Source organism: Mus pahari, chromosome 15, assembly GCF_900095145.1.
Source record: "Mus pahari chromosome 15, PAHARI_EIJ_v1.1, whole genome shotgun sequence".
NCBI classification, from domain to species: Eukaryota; Metazoa; Chordata; class Mammalia; order Rodentia; family Muridae; genus Mus; species Mus pahari.
Window position 1 is genome coordinate 26,715,927 of NC_034604.1, and position 6,446 is coordinate 26,722,372.

Sequence of the window (6,446 nt, forward strand, 5' to 3'; positions counted from 1 at the left end):
GATATCTTCCCAAGTGGTATAACAGAATTTTGAGGTATAGCAATTTCCTGAGTAACCATCATACTGATGGTACAGTGACTGTACAAGTTTGTGCTTCCAACAGCAAATGAATAAGAATGCCCCCCTTACTGCACATCCTAACCAGCATGAGCTGTCATTTGTTTTATTGATTTTGGATTGTGACTCATATAAAATGAAATCTCAAAATAGTTTTGATTTTCATTTCCCTGCTGACTAAGGATGTTGAACACTTCTTTAAATGTTTCTTTGCCATTTGAGTTTCACCTTTTGAGAATTTTCCGTTTAGATATGTACATTGTTTTTAATAAATATATTAGTTTTCTTGATGTCCAGAGGTTTTGGGTTTTTTTTTAGTTCTTTATATACTTTAGATATTAACCCTCTGTCAGATGTGTAGTTGATAAAAAAAAAATCTTTTCCCATACTGTAGCCTTCTATTTTGCCCAAATGATGATGTCATTTGTGCCACAGAAGCTTCTTGGTTTTATGAAGTCCCATTTATTAATTGTTGTTCTCAGTTCCTATGCTAACAGTGTTCTGTTCAAGAAGTCCTTTTCTGTGCCAATGAGTTCAAATATATTCCACACTTTCTCTTTTATTAAATTCATTGTCTCTGGCCTTAGGTCATTGATCCATTTGGAGTTGAGTTGTGTACAGGATGATCAATATGGATGGATCTAGTTGCATTATTCTACATATAGACATCCAGTTTGACTAGAATCACTTATTGAAGATCTTGTCTTTTTTTCCAATGTACATTTCTGGATTCTTTGTCAAAAATCAAGGGTTGGTGGTATTTGGATTTATTTCAATTCAATTCTATTCTTCTATTCAATTCTAGTCTTCAATTCAATTCTATCTAACAATGTGTCTTTTTTGTGCTAATACCATATGGTTTTATTACTATAGCTTTGTGATATAATTTGAAATTGGGAATGGTGATAGGTCCAGCAGTTTTTTCATTATTCAGGAGTGTTTTTGCTATCTTGAAGATTTTTTTATTTCATTTTCCTTTTTGTTTTGTTTTGTGTGTGTTTTCACATGACAGTGAAAATCGTCCTTTCAGAATCAGTGGAGAATTGTGTTAGAATGTTGATGAGAATTGCAATGACTTCTTATTTTAGTGGAAATGCTTAGTTTCTCTCCATTTAGGTTTATGTTGGCTATGGGCTTTTTTATGGTAAGGTATGTTCCTTGTATGCCTAATCTCTTTAAGAATTTTATTATGGGGCTGGTGAGATGGCTCAGTGGGTAAGAGACCCGACTGCTCTTCCAAAGGTCCAGAGTTCAAATCCCAGCAACCACATGGTGGTTCACAACCATCCTTAACAAGACCTGACACCCTCTTCTGGTGTGTCTGAAGACAGCTACAGTGTACTTACATATAATAAATAAATAAATAAATCTTTTTAAAAAAAAAGAAAAAGAATTTTATTATGAAAGGTTCAACACCTTATTTTCAACAATAAAAAAAATCATACGCAAACTTTTATTCTGATTTTAATAAATTCATTTGATTAGAACAATCTCTTAAAATCAGTATTCCAAGATATTTCTTGTTACATTTGAGGATTAAACAATTTCATCTCAAGGGCAAGATACAAGAGAAAGAACATAAAGGTAATTTAAAAGTTGGCAAATTCAGCAAGAACTTGCTGAAAGGACACTGATATAGCTATCTCTTGTGATGCTATGCCAGTGCCTGGCAAATATAGAGGTAGATGCCCACAGTCATCTATAGGATAGAACATAGAGACCCCAATGGAGGAGCTAGAGAAATTACCCAAGAAACTGAAGGGGTCTGCAACCCTATAGGTGGAACAACAATATGAACTAACCAGCACCCCCAGAACCCATGTCTTTAGCTGCATATATATGCCTAGTCCACCATCGTTGGGATGAGAGGCCCCTTGGTCTTGCAAACTTTATATGCCCCATACAGGGGAACGCCAGGACCAAGAAGTGGGAGTGAGTGGGCAGGGGAGCAGGGTGGGGGGGAGGGTATAGGGGACATTCGGGACAGCATTTGAAATGTAAATGAAGAAAATATCTAATAAAATAATTTTTTAAAAAGTTGGCAAATTATCTTTCTTTTCAGATAAATTTCTTTCTAATAAACAAAAGACTAACTTAACTGAAGAATCATGTAAGGAAACAAGGCCAAAGGCTTCTGAGTGGGATGTGGAAAAATGAAATGGCATGAGTGGAATTTGCTGATCTGGAAGTAGAATCAGACAGTGTGAGACAGAATCAATCCCTCGAAAAGATGATGACCTTGAAATTTCCAAAGCCACTGAAAATATTAGCCAATATTTTTAAAACTGCAGGTATGATTGATATAAATCATCCTGTATATCAATAGCTAAATCCTGACGATAACTGGAAAATTATATTCCTTATGCATGTAAAATAAATAAATAAATAAATAAATAAATAAATAAATAAATAAATAACCTGATTTGACAACTCCATAGAATACAAGCCTCCTGAAAATAAGAAAATGACAACCTTAAAATCAGTAAAAAGCCTAATTTGAAGTCCAAATTCTTACCCTTCCATCCACAGAGAAATATAGTTCTCATTTCTCAACACAGAAGCTTCAATAGATGGAGACCACTGCAGAGATTTACAACTGCTAAAAATGCTAAGCACAGCTGACCGTGGGGTACCCAACCCAACTGACAGATCTATATATAATTCATCCTTACTCTCAGGAAACATCACAGAAACGGAGGCGTAAAGGTTGCAAGAACTAGAGGACCACCATGTCTGTTGTGGAATGGTGGCTTCTAAATATGACAGAGAAGCAGCACCCACGCAACCCCAACAATGCGGTCACTTGAACAATGGCAGCACAATGATAACACTAGTTTACATGCCAGCCTCTACTGGGAAATCTCACGAGGCCCCATTTGGATGAAGAACTACAGGTAATTAAAATAAAAGGGCTTCTGAGAGGGTGAGTCAGCCTTCTCCAGAAGAGAGTATCCTGATTTGTAATCCAATCGTAAGCAGTCAGCCCTAAACACATGTACAAATCGGGAACATGAACGGACTCGGCAGACTGTATTTCCATGGACTTTGTAACAATAACAAGGAGATCATGAATGTGAGAGGGAGCAGGAGACACAGAAGCAGTTAGAGAGGGACTGGGAGGGGTGAAGTGATGGAAATGCAGTGTTTATGTATGAATTATTTTTAAAATATAAATATGTATAAAATTAGAGTAGCTGTCAAACTGGAATTTTGTACCAGTAAAATAAGGATGAAAGAAAAACATTTGTAGAAACAGAGGGAATTCATTATCAGAAAATATCAACTAGATGAAGGAAATGATTATACATAAGGACATAGGACAAGTGTGTGTGTGTGTGTGCGTGTGTGTGCTTTAAATTTAAAAGGACACAAATATAGATAGGGTTTAAATATATTAATGGCAATAATTTAAGGGAGAGAGGTTAGTTGAGTTAAAATGTTTTAAATTTTAAAAGCATCCAAACTTTCTCACGGCTGACAGAAGAAAGCAAAATTCAGTAAAAATGGAGAACAATCAAACTAATCAAATATACATAATAGTATTTACAAGCAAGTGTGAGACACAGTAAATGGAGCTTGTTGGCTGAGCTGTGAATCCTCTCAAGGTGTTAAAGTATCCCAGTTTGTTTCATAACAAAAGAAACATTAAGCAAGGAAAATAATACACAAATAATTTAAAAACGTTTGAAAGCTGAACAAATTTATCAATAATTTATGGTCATAGATGAACTTCAATAGAAATTAGGTGCATGAAACAGAACAGAAACCACCTAAAAACAGTCATCACACTTCACCCAAGAATGATTTCAAAAGATGGAAGAATAAGCTTACAAGCATGCTCAGAAGGAAATTTAAACATACTTACCATGATTTTTAAAACAGCACAGAAGAGAGACCTGATGACTCTGAAGTCATTATGCAAGAAGTATTAACTTTACTGAGAATTCTGACTCTGAAGTTGTTATACAAGAAGTATTAATCTTACTGAGAATTCCTGCTAACACAAAAAATCATGAAGATATCTAAATTATAATTGACACAAGACAGCAGAGAAGGCAGCATTTCTGAAATAGAAATTGTATACAAAACATTTTTAAAGACAATCAATGGACTTTTTGCCCACAATAAGATTCAGTCCCAGCGTAAGATTTACTTGTTGATAAAAATTTTGGGATACTTGCCTCAGAGGATGGCCTCACACCCATGAACGGAAGGGAAGCACCAACAGAACTCAGTGGATTGACCAGGACACAAACCAGAAGGACAGGCTCTTAGGAGGGAGATGGGTCTGAAGTCCCCTGAAGAGCTGGAGGAAGGTAGTGGTAGGTGACTATGACACAAATATTTTGTATAAATGTATGAAAGAATAAATAAAATATTATTTAAATGTTTACTAACCATCTAAAATGCACTTTAGTCACTGTTTTAGAGTGTTTATAGTTACATAAATATTTTGTAAGCAAAAGATAGATATGTAGTGGCCATGAAATGCCATCACTGTAGAATTCTAACATAATGGACATGTCTAAATTTATGCTGATAATGATAGCAATACTTAAAACCGTCAATGCTGGAAACAACTCCCTGTGCTGCAAATGCTTAGCATGTTCACAGTATAAAATTAATGTGCATAACTCCATACAATATTTACTGTATGAAATGATGACAAATACATGTCATTATATAAAAAAATAAATTTCTCAAATATAATTAGAGGAAAGAAAGCAAAACCAAGTATATACTGTCTGATTCATGGTTGTTGAACAGAAACAAGAAAAGCTACTCGGTGCCCACAGATGTCATGGTAGCATGGTAATCGGGAAGGAAGTTTCCAGAAAGCTGCTGTGCAGCATCCAGTTCTAAGCACTCATCACCAGGAATGTCTGATGTTGTTCACTAATAGTTCCTGGTTATTTTGAACTTGTCTGTATGTATTCTATATAATGAAAAAATGTTAGCATTTGTACTTGTGTTTAACTGCTGCATTGTTTTGGTTAATAATAATAATAATAATGACATGTACAACAAAGGTAGTATAGCTATTCAAAAGGAGGCATATATAACCACAGATGGGATTTATAGGAGAATTAAGAGGAATTAGAAAAGCACACAGAGAAAAGTGTTATCTTCTAAAATATNAGGGTTTTTTTCTAAATCTTTAATATATAATTGTCTACTTAGTTGGAAAACTGCCTGAGTCAAACCTGCATTCNCCCTCTGGGATTGCAGCCACAAAGTCTCTTGATCTTTCAGCCAGATAGATACATATGGATGGCTAACTTGACAAGTGAGAGAATAACAATAAACTTTGAACTCATAAATATGAGCTTCTCAGTGTTCATTCCTATAGTCTTGGCATTAGCAAATCAAATGAGAAAGGGCAATTCTCAGCTTCGTGTGGTGATCCGAGAAACACGAGAGCGTGTAAATGTGTCAATGCAGTTAGAGGTCATGCCCAGATTTAGAGGGCAAAGACAGGGTCTGTAACTCTATGACTTTTAACCTTTTCAGTATTCGCTGCTTAAAGTTTCTTCTCTGTCACAGAATGACCCTTGACCTTCATTTCAAAGACCCCTGTCTACATTGGATACTAATTTCAAAGCAGAAACTCCACATGCAGCATGATCAATCACACCCTTCCTTCTTATTCTCACCCAGCTCCCAGAAGGAAGCCAGAATGTCTTTAATTACGCACCTGTGCTTCCTCTAAATATCTACTGCCTCATAATGCTCACCTCACAAAATTATGCTTGTCTGCTTTTTAAAAATGTATTCCTTTAACAAACCCACCTTACCTCTTGGGTGAAAAGTGTTGCTCACAGAACACCTTCAAATAAAGTCTTTTGGTTTTTGCTCCAGGATGAATGCATCTTAGAGACTTTGGCAATGTAGCCAGATATTATTTTGTGCATCAGGAACTTAAGAAGGAATGGAAATCACTTGTCTCTCCCGAGCCACCAAATCCTTTTAAGGATCATATTCTATGTCTTCTCCTCCTCCACCACTCCCTGGTGACCAAGCATTGAAATCTATGAACCTATGGGCTCCAACACATGTGTCCAAGAAACCACATGCTTCTTTGATTTGAAAATGTCATAGAGATTGTTATGGTGAGTCATACCTCCATGTTTTTCTTGAGGGCGTGCTTTCACTCAGCAAAGCATCTCTTAAGAGATATCCAAGTGCAATATACTTTAGTAATGTGGTTCTCTTATAGCTAAGTGGTATTACTTCCTAACTCAGGTTTCTTTGCCATTTGCCCAATGAACAACATTAAGGTTGCTTTTAGTTTTCATTTACTGCAGAAGAAGAAGAAGAAGAAGAAGAAGAAGAAGAAGAAGAAGAAGAAGAAGAAGAAGAAGAAGAAGAAGAAGAAGAAGAAGAAGAAG